We start from the raw sequence: 12656 nt of genomic DNA on the forward strand, positions 1-12656 counted from the left end.
AGAAGAAAGATCTGCTAGAATGAAGAAGAAGAAAAAAAAAAAAAAACACGGTCAGCAAGACGACCAGTTAGAGTTCCTGGCACTCTTGTCCCCCACAAAAAGGGAGCCAAACAACAAATAAACTAGTTTATTTCGACTGGCGTGACTGAGGAAGTCAGCAGGAGAGAACCAGTGGAGAGAGGAAACCCCGAGGAGCGTGGAAGCCCGGAACAGCACCGCAGCGAGAAAGCCGGGCATCCGCTGGGTGGACCCGGAGCCAGGAGGTCACCTTTGAGAGGATAGATAAGGAAACTGGAGGCCCCTGTCGGTCCCCACGGCCGCCACAGGCACCAGCCGTTCTTGTTCAGGAGAGTCCCTGGGTCCTCGCAGGGTGTGAGTCGAGTTTGAAGGGTGTTCAGGGTTCGGGCAGCTGCACTGCCCTAGAGCCGGAGCCCGTGTTGTGCTCCCCGCGCCCCCGACTGGGGCCGCTTTGACTTGGCACCATCTTGACACTCGTCCCACTGACTGCGCCCCTGCGATCGGGGGCAGCAGCCACAGCCTCTCCCTGTCTTGAGGCCCTGCCGTCGTTCAGCACCACAACCCTGGCTGGCTGGAACACAGACCCACCAGGACCTGGGATTCCAGTGTCTGAACCCCGTCGTGCTTATCCCCAGGGAGCAAGTGGACCTGTACACCAGGAAAGCTGCCACACGGCCAGCCGGGAGCCCTGCCCACACCTGGCTCAACAGCCCAATTGGCGGGAACCCCATTCTCCGAGAGCCCGCCACAGCCCATGAGCCCACCATGCCCACAACAACCGGCCTGGTGCCCGGCCCCCATCAAAATTGTGCTACCTTAGTTCCATAGTCCCCTAGCCCGGGCCGCTAGACAACTGCCCACATCGCCCACGAGGTTTACAGCTGAATAGGCTGCCCAGAGACCAAGCTGCTCTCCATTCAGAACCAAAGTCAGTACTGTGCCCAACCAACAGTCTACGACCCGTCTACAGAAGCTACTCTATAAAATAGGAAAATGCAACCCTTCCACTAGATGCATATATATATATATATATATATATATATATATATATATATATATATAAATGAAGGAACACAAGAAACATGAAAAGCAAGGAATACGAAACTCACAAAATATACAATAATTCCCCAGTAGCTGGGATTACAGGTTGGTGCCACCACACCAACATTTTTGGCATTTTTTGGCATTTTTAGTAGAGATGGGGTTTCACCATGTTTGCCAGGCTGGTCTTGAACTCCTGGCCTCATTGATCCTCCTGACTGATCTTCCCTAAGTGCTGGGATTACAGGTGTGAGACACTGTGTCTGGATTTTTAAAAATAATGACCTTAAGGACAATTGGTAATATACAAAAGAATACAGATGAACAAATTAATGAAATCCGAAAACAGTCCATGATTTGGATGAGAAATTAGCAAAAGATATATATCATTAAAAAGAATCCAGCAGAAATTTTGGAGCTGAAAAATTCAATACATAAAATGAAAAATAGAAAAAAATCATAAAATTCATATGAAACCACAAACGACCCTGAGCAGCGAAAGCAATCATGAGCAAAAAGAACAAAGCTGGAGGCATCACACTACCTGACTTGAAAGTATACTATAAAACTATAGTAACCAAAACAGCATAGTTTTAGCATAAACACAAATACATAGACAAATGGATAAAATAGCTCAAAATTAAATTCATGCACCTCTAGCCAACTGATTTTCAACAAAAGTGCCAAGAATACACATTAGTGAAGAGACAATCTTTTCAATACATTTCCTGGGAAAACTGGATAGCTACATACACAAAAATATGATTAGACCCCTACCTCTCACCATACTTAAAAAATCAACCAAAAATGGATTAAAAACTTAAATGTAAAACCCACACTATGAAGCTACTAGAAGAAAACTTAAGGTAAGAGCTTTTATGATACTGGGCTGAACAAGGATTCTTAAAATAAGACCTTAAAAACACAAGCAACAAAAGCAAAAATAAGCAAATGGGATTACATCAGGCTAAAAACTTCTGCACAGCGAAGGAAACAATAGAGTGCAGTGACAGCCTACAGAATGGGAGAAAATATCTACAAACTATACCTTTGGTAAAAGGCTAATATCTAGAATATATAAGAACTTAACTGCAAAGAAAAGAATACTCAATTTAAAATGGGCAAAAGACCTTCATAGACATTTCTTAAAAGAAGACATAAAAATGTTCGACATCCCTAACTATTAGAGAGAAATGCAGTTCAAAACCACAATATGACCATCTCATTCCAGTTAGAAATGTCTATTTCTATTATCAAAAAGATAAGAGAAAACAAGCTAAAATATGGAAAAAATAGAAGACTTACACACTGTTGGTGGGATTGTAAATTAGCACAGTCATTATGGAAAATAGTATTTTCATAAAACAGGCTCCTAAAAAAATTAAAAATAGAACTACCATATGATCCAGTAATCTCACTACTGGGTTATGTCCAAAGAATATGAAATCAATATGTTGAAAAGATATCTTCACTCCCATGTTTATTGTAGCACTATTTACAACAGTCAATAAATAGAATCAACCTAAGTGTCCATTAACAGATGAATCGATAAAGTTAATCTGGTGTATGTGCACAAAGAAATATTATTCAGCCACCAAAAATAAATCCTGTCATTTGTGATACAGATGAACCTGAAGAACATCATCTAAAGTTAAATAAGCCAGACACAGAAAGACAAATATCATATGATCTCACTCATATGCGGAATCTAAAGAAAAATAAAGTTGGTATCATAGAAGTAAACAGCGATTATCAGAGACTAGGTAGGGAAAAGTCAGGGAGGGAAAGATGGAGAGAAGTTGCCCGAGAGATACAAAATTACAGTTAGATAGGAGGAATAAGTTCTAATGTTCTATTGCACAGTGTGGTGACAATAGTTAACAGTAAGATATTGTATGCTCCAAAATAGCTAGAAAAGAAGTATTTAAATGTTCTTACCACAAAGGAATAAAAAATGCATGAGGTTATATATATACTAACCACTCCGATTTTATCATATTCAACATATACATGTAGCAAGATATCAAATTGTATCCCATAAATACGTATAATTACAATGTTTCCATCAAAAAAAAAATTTAAACCTTACCACACTTCAGAGTAAATAAAGGCAAAATGTATGGAGGTGGTTGAAGGATTTTTTCCACCCACCCCACACACTTCAGAAGAATGACTGTTTCAGACAACGTTAGACATACAAAGCTGGCTGTCTGAAATAAAAATGAGATTAAACATCTATTTGGGAATAATAATATTTTCTTTTCATACTTGTTGTCAGAGTTAAACAAACACATTGTAAATGGATTATATAGTGCTTCGTACATAATGAAGACTTATGAAATGTTAGGTATTATTACCATTATCATTATTACAATGAGTGCCATTATTGTTGATGTTCACAACTGTATCCCGAGAAACGAGAATCCACGATAGGATATAATAATAACTGTTTCATGAATAAATGACTTTGCAAAAGATTAGTGGTGCCCAAAATGTTCAAAATAACTGTTCTAAAGCAGGGGTGCCTGAGCTGAGCTGCAGACCAGTATCTGTCCGTGGCCTGTTAGGGATCAAGCCACACAGCAGGACATGAGTGGCTGGTGAGTGAGCATTACCATTTGAGCTCTACCTCCTGTCAGATCAGCAGCAGCCTTAAATTCTCATAGAACCATGAACCCTATTGTGAGGGATCTAGGTTGTGGCTCCTTATGAGATTATAACTAATTCCTGAGGAGCTGAGGAAGAGTTTCATCCCAAATCCATTCACTCCATCTCCACCCCCTGAAGTTTACCAAAAAATTGTCTTCCATGAAACTGGTCCCTGGTGTAAAAAAGTTTGTGGGAGCCACTGCTTTAAAGGATGTGTTTTTATTTAAATATTGCTAAACCATGCTTTATGAAGGTAATAATTGTGTCTTTCTTGTTCATTGTATTTTCCATGCCTGGCATATGGTCTTCTGGGCACTAAATGCTAAAAATATAACTGTTTCTAATACATATGAGACATTTTCATACATTTCTTGTTGAAAATAAGTATTAGACTTTTGGCAGTCAAGAGTAAATTAACACAAGAATCATGGTCATTTTAACTTCCTTCAGCTCTTGTTAATCGCAAAATGGTCAAACACTGAAATATGAAATATTATTAAAATAAAATACTATATTTACAAATGAAGCTCTTTATTACCACCTCCCCAAACTCATTCCCCTCCTTTCACAGACAAAACCTTTCTCTTGAATTTGTTGTTTATTATGCATATATACACATACAGACATATATACACATATAGGTATAATAAACAATACAAAGTGTTGTCTTTCATCCTTTCAAATATTACGTAGTTGTATTCATTGTGTATGCACTTTATTCTGCAATTTGCTTTTTTTTTCTTTTTTCTAAAAAAATTACATTGTTTAAGCTTTAATCAAATGGATACCTGGCTCATTTTTTTCAACTTCGGAATAGTAGTCAATCACAAGAATGAAAGAAAAGACGCCTACCCATTTTACAACTGATATGTATTTAAGTTACTTACAAATTTTACTTTTGTTAACAATGCCGTAACAAACATGCTTTAAATGTTCCCTTGTACAAATGTGGTACACTTTTTCTTTGGCATAGTCTGAGGCAGAATTGCTGAATCAGCAATGTTACTGGATCATTTCAATTGGTCTCAAAACTAGCTGACTCAACACTCTCACAAGCAGTACATAAGATGTCTAAATTTCTCCAAATCTTTATCAATACTTGATATTGTTTGACTTAAATATTCTGCTTGTGATGAGTGTGCTTTTATTATAGTCATTTGTTTTTATTATGCTATTATCTCTGTGGATTTATGTGCATGTTCCTGTTAACTACTGAGAGTTGAATATGTTAATTGGCAGTGTGCAATGATCTGATTTGTAATGGAATAGTTTAAGGATTTTACATTAGACTTAGCTCTATCATATTTTTTTTTATTTGATTCTTTACTTTTGATTTGATTTTCTTCTTTTACTTCTCTTGTCCAATTAAATTTTCAAAATCTTCTTCTTTACTCATCTGTTAATTTAGAAGCACTAAATGGCATTTCCTTTTTTCTTGAATTTTAGCATATATATTAATTTTAATCATTCTTGAGAAAGTTGAAATTATTCAGTATGTCTATTCTCCTCCTTAGTACAACACAGACTCCATTGTATTTTAACAATTGGATTCCCAACAGTCTAATCTTATTCTAATATTTCGGAATTTAATTTTACCTTTAAAGATACACACAGTCAGTGTTAAATTTACCAGTATTTTATAAAACTCCATGTTCAATATTTCTTGTATTTCATGCTTCCCCCTTTGGTTTGACTTTCTTTTTCCTTTTTAAATCTTTTAAAATATCCTACTACTTCAACAGTACTTTTGGTTAAGGGTCTACAATTGAGAAACAATTTGCATGTGCAAAATGTCATAATCTTGTGCACATTCTCCCATTATAAAATTGAATGGGCATATTGGTTTGCTTTTACAGTGTAACAGGCACACATGGTCTTGACAATAGGCAATTATTTCACTCATGCATTTGAGGGTCAGGTGGCTCAGCTGGGGCAATGCTACTTCACGTGTTTCCTATATCACTCATCCTCCTTGTGTGACCAGCAGGAGAGTTTGGACATGTTTAACCCATGAATACAACTGGAACACATAAGAGCAAGGAAGTCCTCTTAAAACTCAGGCTTCGAAGTGGCATGCTGTCACTTCCAATTCAGCCTTTGGCCAAAGCAAGTTACATGGCTGGACCCAAAATCAAAGGCCAAGGACGGATATCTGTTTACTGAGACAAACTGCAAAGGTACATGGCCCAGGGCCATGAAATCCTCTCAACTGGCATCAGTTGTGTTACCTTAGCATGTGAAAGCTATTACTCTTCTGTGTCTATTGCTGATGGCTCACATGCTGTAGGCTATTATTTCTGTTTAAGTCATCACTCTTTTCTTCATTGTTTTTAAGATTTGCTCATTATCATTGATGTTCTGAAGATTAATTGCGATGTTTCTAAATGTGGACTCATTTATTCTACTTAGTGCTCAGGATATATTCCCAACGTGAAGTTTTTATATTTTTTTTCTATTCTAAAAAAATATAACTTCAAAACACAATGCTCTTACCATTCTTTTCAGTCTCATGTAGAATTTTAGGTATAAATTAGAGTTTTTGAGTTTTTCAATCTATGTATTTCAACTTCTCTGTCTCTCTTTCTCTCTTAGACTATGTTCACATAAATAACTTATAACAGTATTTATTTCACTAATTTCACTAATGTTTTTCACCTATATCTAGTAACAGTACCTACAAGCTATTGATTTTTCCCCCAGAGACTATAATCCTGATTTTCAAGACTCTGGGTTGGTTCTTTTTTGTATCCACCAACTACTATATCATGTTTGCCTCTTTTTGTTTCTTAATTACTTGCTCTTCTTTAAGTGAAACTTTTTTCCTTCATCTCTCAGAGAATTGTGATGATATTTATGATAAAATATTTGTCAGACAATTTAACAAATGTATTACCTTCTCTAGCAGCATTTTTCCAACACTGATATACATAATGAGTTGCCTGCTGGTTATGTTAAAATGTGGACTTTGAGTAAATCTGGGCTGAGGCCTGAGATTCTGCATTTCTGACAAACTCACAGGTGATGTTGATGTTTCTAGTGGACGGATGATATATTATGTAGTAAGGTTTTAGAGTTTATGATCAAATACTTTGGCATTTTAAAATCTCTTTTAAACTTAGATCTTTCTATATGTTTGAGATGTTTGTTTTCCAACTTATTCTGTGTTGGAACTATTTTGTTAACTTTGTTTTCTTCCTTAAGCTTCATGTGCACCCATCCTCATTTACCTTTCTAATGGTTTTCATGGCTGACCCCGCACAATTCCTTGGATTTCTGGTCTGGAACCAAGTCTTTCAATGATCCTTCTATCCACCTGGCCAGTGGAGATATTAAGAACATGGTATGTCCAAGGAAAAGGTACACCGTTCTGCTCGCTCCTGATCTTGGGACTCTATTTGTGCCCTCCTGTCTCTTCAAGAAGTAAGTAGCAACCGTTCTTTTTCTATTTTCTTCTTCTTCTTTTTTTTTTTTTTTTTCTTCATTTTAGTCTCATTTTAACAATGGGGCAATGGTGCTCCTGCCTAAGCTCATGAATTCACTTCCCACATCTTGTTTTTGCCTCAGATGAAACACTTTTAACTCACCTTATTTCCCAGTACCTGGACTCCTAGGTTCAACATGACTCAGTTCCACTCACCAGTTTGCACTTCTGTTCCACTGTCTCTAAGAAGTGTTTGTCTTCTTTTAAAACACAGATATATATTTTGGTCTTCTCTTTTCAAATTTTACCTGGTATTATGTATTGGGAACAGAAAGGTTGGGTCAAAGTGTGAACACGTAGAGATCTCTCAACTAGCCATTATGCCTATATTTTTGAGGGGAGGTAAAAAACAGAGTCTCTACCTTTGGAATAAAATTTAAACACAGATCTTACAAAAATACAATGTTAATCATTACTGATCATTGGGAGTCATCCTTTTATATATATTAACTAATTAATTCTAGTGTTTTGTTTTAGAAAGAGTGTATTTCAAAGTGAAGTTTCAGTACCATAGCTTATGTGCGAAAATGCCTCAGAAGTCATTTTTAAAAAGTGTTATGAAAAAATATCACATTTTAAATGAAACTTCTCCAATGAATTAAATAGAAACAAGGCATTCAGGTGTATTTTACTAGTAACACCTAGATTTAGATCTACTCAATCCAGAGCTAAACATTAATTCATATATTTAGTGACTACCTGCATGTGTCTGCAGTGAATCTGGATAATTTTATCCTGCAAATCCATCCATGATATTAAATTCATAATGCTGAAAAGGACCCTTATCTGGTACTGCTCCTTTCTCACAGAGCTGTCTAATAAACTACTTCAGAAATATCATTTAGCTGGAGCTTTCTTTCAAAAATATCAAAATAAACTTCCTCAAGTTCTTTTGGTAATATTTTCCTGGAATCTTTCAAGGCTAGTGGTAGTGGAATGGAGTGGAATAGCCTCACAGTGAGGCAAGAGACTCCACTTCATGCCGATTTCTGTCCTTAACAAGAGATATTATCCTTAAGGCAACTTATTCCAGCTCTGTGTGCCTCAGTTGCATCTGCAGAGAAACATAGACATTTATTTGCTCTAATAAATTATTGTGAGGTTGAAATGACATAACATGCATAAATAACTTTAAGTTAGAGATACAGTTATAAGAAGAACAATGAATTCAAACAGGCTATCAAATTGCCTCACTTTCAAGATCATGGCTAACCTATCCCTGTTCACAAAAGAAATAGGCTGAGAAAGCCAGTAAAGGAGTGAATTACTGTGGTGGTCTAATATAATTCTATAGCCATATGGCACATATAAAATACACTTCTTTTGGTATAACATGGTTTCCCAGGAGGCTTCCTTAGCCTGCTTCCTCTTACTGCTGTGCTTTAAAAAAAAATTATGTTGTTTTTTTTTTTTTTTTTTTTTTTTTTTTTTTTACAACATCCTTCTTACTTTTTGGTTAGTGGGTCACAAGCTCAGAATGAATTCGGAAGTTAAAACATATTTCAGCAATTAGCACCCTAAAAACTCAAGCTGCTTTTTGGCAATATTCTAAAAAGATGATTTCAGCACCTTTTATCCCCAGCTTGTTTGATAATTCACATTCCCATGTCCTTGGACTTGGCAGGCTCCACAGTGCTAGAGGCACATTCTTAGTTTGGTGAGGAAAATGTGAGCAACTTGAAGATGCTAAATAGGGACATTAGCCACATCTGAACTAGATATACTGAGTTAGTGGGGTTTTGTTCCTGGCTTGTTCTCTCTATTTTTAAATGTGATTGTACTCAGTGCTATTCTGAACATTTTAGTTAACTCCCTGGCATCCACCTACCTATCTTATTATTAGCTACCCTCTCCAGAAATATTTTTAAAGAAGTTTAAAAAGAGATTAAACAAAATGTCTTCCAAACAGCGTCTACCTCTGGCTTCAGAGGAATGAGCAGAGTCTTAGCTGCTTTTATAGTTCATTTCTCAGAGGCAGGGACAACTGACAGTCAAAAAGAGACTAGGAAATTTGGTCCAGCATAGAAAAACCTCTATATTTTAAGTCACTTTAAACATTCAGACACAAGGTGAGAATTATTCATTCAGAAAAAAAATTAATGTTTAGTGCCTGCCTAGGTAAAAGCAGAATGGCATTATGCATCGTGCACATGAACTAATAAGCATAATTACAGTTAGGTTTTGTTGAAGAGTAAATACCATTCCTTCTCCACTCCCTCCATCCACAAACGATTCCCTACTAGTGAAGAACATGTCTTGCTTTTCTCTATATTGAGTCTATATGAAAAGTTATGAAAGTGATCAAAAGCCTAGAGTAGGACGTAAGGGAAAGCTGCATGAACTTCAATGCCAAGAATTAATTTCATCTATTTGGACTACTCAAGAAAACTTTTTGTTTCCTTTTTTCTCTTTGCCTGCCTGCTCTGATAACTGATGTTGCAAAGATTTCTAACTCTAAAATTGCATAACCCAAAGAGAGTAAAGAAAATTAAAGTGGGAATCTTTGGGCCACAAGTCCATTTTTTGTACATATTTAATACAGGCTATGTTAGCAAGAATAAAAATGTGCAGGTTTTTGGGAAAGTGAAGAAAACTTCAAAATCAGGAGGTAAAAGTTCTGATTCTAACTCTGGTTGTTCTTTTTATTATTGAAAAACGAGTCTCTCAATTAGGAATATGTAACACTTCTAGATTTAAAACTCTTTAATTGTTGTACACACCACTAGCTCTCATGCCGAGGTTGTCTGAAACAGAGTCTTAGAAAGTGGAGCTTAGTTGCATGTTCCCAAAAGGTTCCATAAGGCATTCTGATGCATGCCCCTCATGGACAAACACAAGGTCAGCATTTCCAAGTTCCTTCCCACCTTGACATTCTTGGAGTTTAGGACTCTGTCTCTATCAGGACTCTAGCAAGTTGTGGCAAAGAAGTACAGAACAACATCACATTTTACATGATGTTGAGAATATTTGAGGGCAATTCAGGTGATGTAAAGAAGACAGGGAGGTGTTTGTACAATGTTTTGAAGTAAATAAAGCTTTTGACAAAGCACTGTTAATTTTATAATTGGAAGATAATCCGAACTACAGGAAGATGAAAACACATAGCTAAGAATGATTTTTTTTTTTTTTCTATTCTCTGTCTATCTCAGATTCATTTAATCAAAGAGTCTTTTTAGGAGTGCTCAGGGATATTCTTATGTCTCAAATTTCTTCTTAATTTCTCTCCTTAATTTCCAGGGACTAGCTATAGCACTATTAAGCTATATCACACTCCTCCTCCTTTAGAATAATTCAGCCTCTCTAGCTTTCTGTTTTCCCAGAACACCAAGTTCATTATACCTTCAGGATCTGGAAACTCTTTCAAACACTACCTCCTTCTCACAATTCCATTGCCTGCCACCTCTTTGAGGACTAAAAGAAGCCTTTCCTCACTTTCCAGTCCAAAACTCTTCCATTTAAGTTACTCTTGGTCACATTAGTTCTCTGTCATATCTGGCCTTCATAGCACTTAGTAACATTTGAAATACTCTTCTTTAATTATTTATTGCTTATTCATTTATTGTCTTACAGAACAGGCTTATAATTTCCCTAATGCAATAATCTTTTCTATTTTGCTTAACACCTGTTTGGCATCGAGTAGGTACATAATAAATATTTGTCAGACTAATAATTGAAACCTTGCTGCTCTCCACAAAGTTTTCTCAAGCAACAAGCATCCTCAAGAGTATAAAATAGCCACTGTACGGAGTAATTTTAGCATTTTCATATTTTACCTTCTTGGAGCTTATGTGCTTAATAAACATCATTAAGATGTTTATTGGCTGGGAGTGGTAGCTCACACCTGTAATCCCAGGATTTTGGGAGGCCGAGGCGGGTGGATCACTAGGTCAGGAGATGGAGACCATCCTAGCTAACATGGTGAAACCCCGCCTCTACTAAAAATACAAAAAATTAGCCAGGTGTGGTGGCACGCGCCTGTAGTCCCAGCTACGTAGGAGGATGAGGCAGGAGAATCGCTTGAACCCAGAAGGCGGAAGTTGCAGTGAGCTGAGATTGTACCATTGCACCCCAGCTTGACAATAGAGCGAGACTCCACCTTAATAAACAAAAAAAGAATACAAACATAAGGCTTTACAGAAATAGGCAAAACATATTAGATATCATGGGATATAATAATTCTGTATTATACATGCAATACAATAAAATGAAAGCATAAAAGATAAATATTTACAATAAGTGTAGCTGTACTCCTATAGTTATTTATCACTCTTCCACTGCATCATTTTATAGAGAGCTTTTTGCTATCTCAGAAACAAGACAAAACAGATTCTAAGTAGTACTTATATTTTGTTTTGATGCAAGTGACTGAAAGTGAAAGAAAATTCACCTATGCAAAAGGGACGCATGTGAGTTTATGCATTTCAACCAATAGGTAGCAGCCAACACATAGGGACAAGCGGCATTAGGAACCTTTTGCTCCCAGTACACATTCTTTGACTTTTTTTTTTCTCCTGCTATACTATTACTTCCATATGTGAGAGAACATGGCCAGTCCTCTAAGGCTACATGGTTTCACTGGGAGACAAGAGCTGAATATGCTTGTCTGATTCTTATTCGGAAAAAAGTCATAAAACAAAACCTTGCAAAAGTCTATGATAGCTCAGCATTCCTTAGAGTTTTATCTTTGAGCCAATTAAATATACCCTAAGGGGTAAGATTACATGATGGTCCTGTGTCAGGAGCCCACACCTTGTCTAATTAGCTGGATGGGAGGTTATCTCTAGAGGAGTGGTCCCCTACCCTTTTCGCACCAGGGACAAGTTTCATGGAAGACGATTTTTCCATGGATGAGGGATTTGGGGAGTGGATGGCTTTGGGATAAAACTGTTCCACCTTGGATCATCAGGCATTAGTTAGAGTCTCCTAAAGAGTATGCAACCCAAATCCTTCATATGCGCAGTTCACCATGGAGTTTGCGCTCCTCTGAGAACCTAATGCTGCTGCTGGTCTGACACAGGTGGAACTCAGGTGATAATGCTTGCTGGCTCGAGGCTCACCTCCCCCTGTGCAGCATGGTTCATAACAGGCCATAGAACCATATTTGTCTGTAGTCTGGGGGTTGGGGACCCCTACTCTTCAGGATATCTCCAGAGAGATTGGCAAAATGTAAAGAAATATACCTATATTCATTCAAACCTCTTATTTAGAAAACATGAAATGGGGAAAAGACCATTTCTCATATGGGTCATTGGACCTCAGACTCCAGGCTCTTCTTTGGCCTTTGGACTCTGAGACTTGCAACATCAACTTACTGGGGAGTCTCAGGTTTTGCCACACGTGGAAAGCTGCACTATCGGCTTTAGCGATTTTGAGGCTGTCAGACTTTGACTGAATCACAAATGGCTTTGCTCTTTCCCAGACTTGCAGATGTCCTGTTGCAGGACTTCTCTTTGTAATCATGTGAGCC

The sequence above is a fragment of the Saimiri boliviensis genome, chromosome 5, assembly GCF_048565385.1.
Source record: "Saimiri boliviensis isolate mSaiBol1 chromosome 5, mSaiBol1.pri, whole genome shotgun sequence".
Classification (NCBI taxonomy): domain Eukaryota; kingdom Metazoa; phylum Chordata; class Mammalia; order Primates; family Cebidae; genus Saimiri; species Saimiri boliviensis.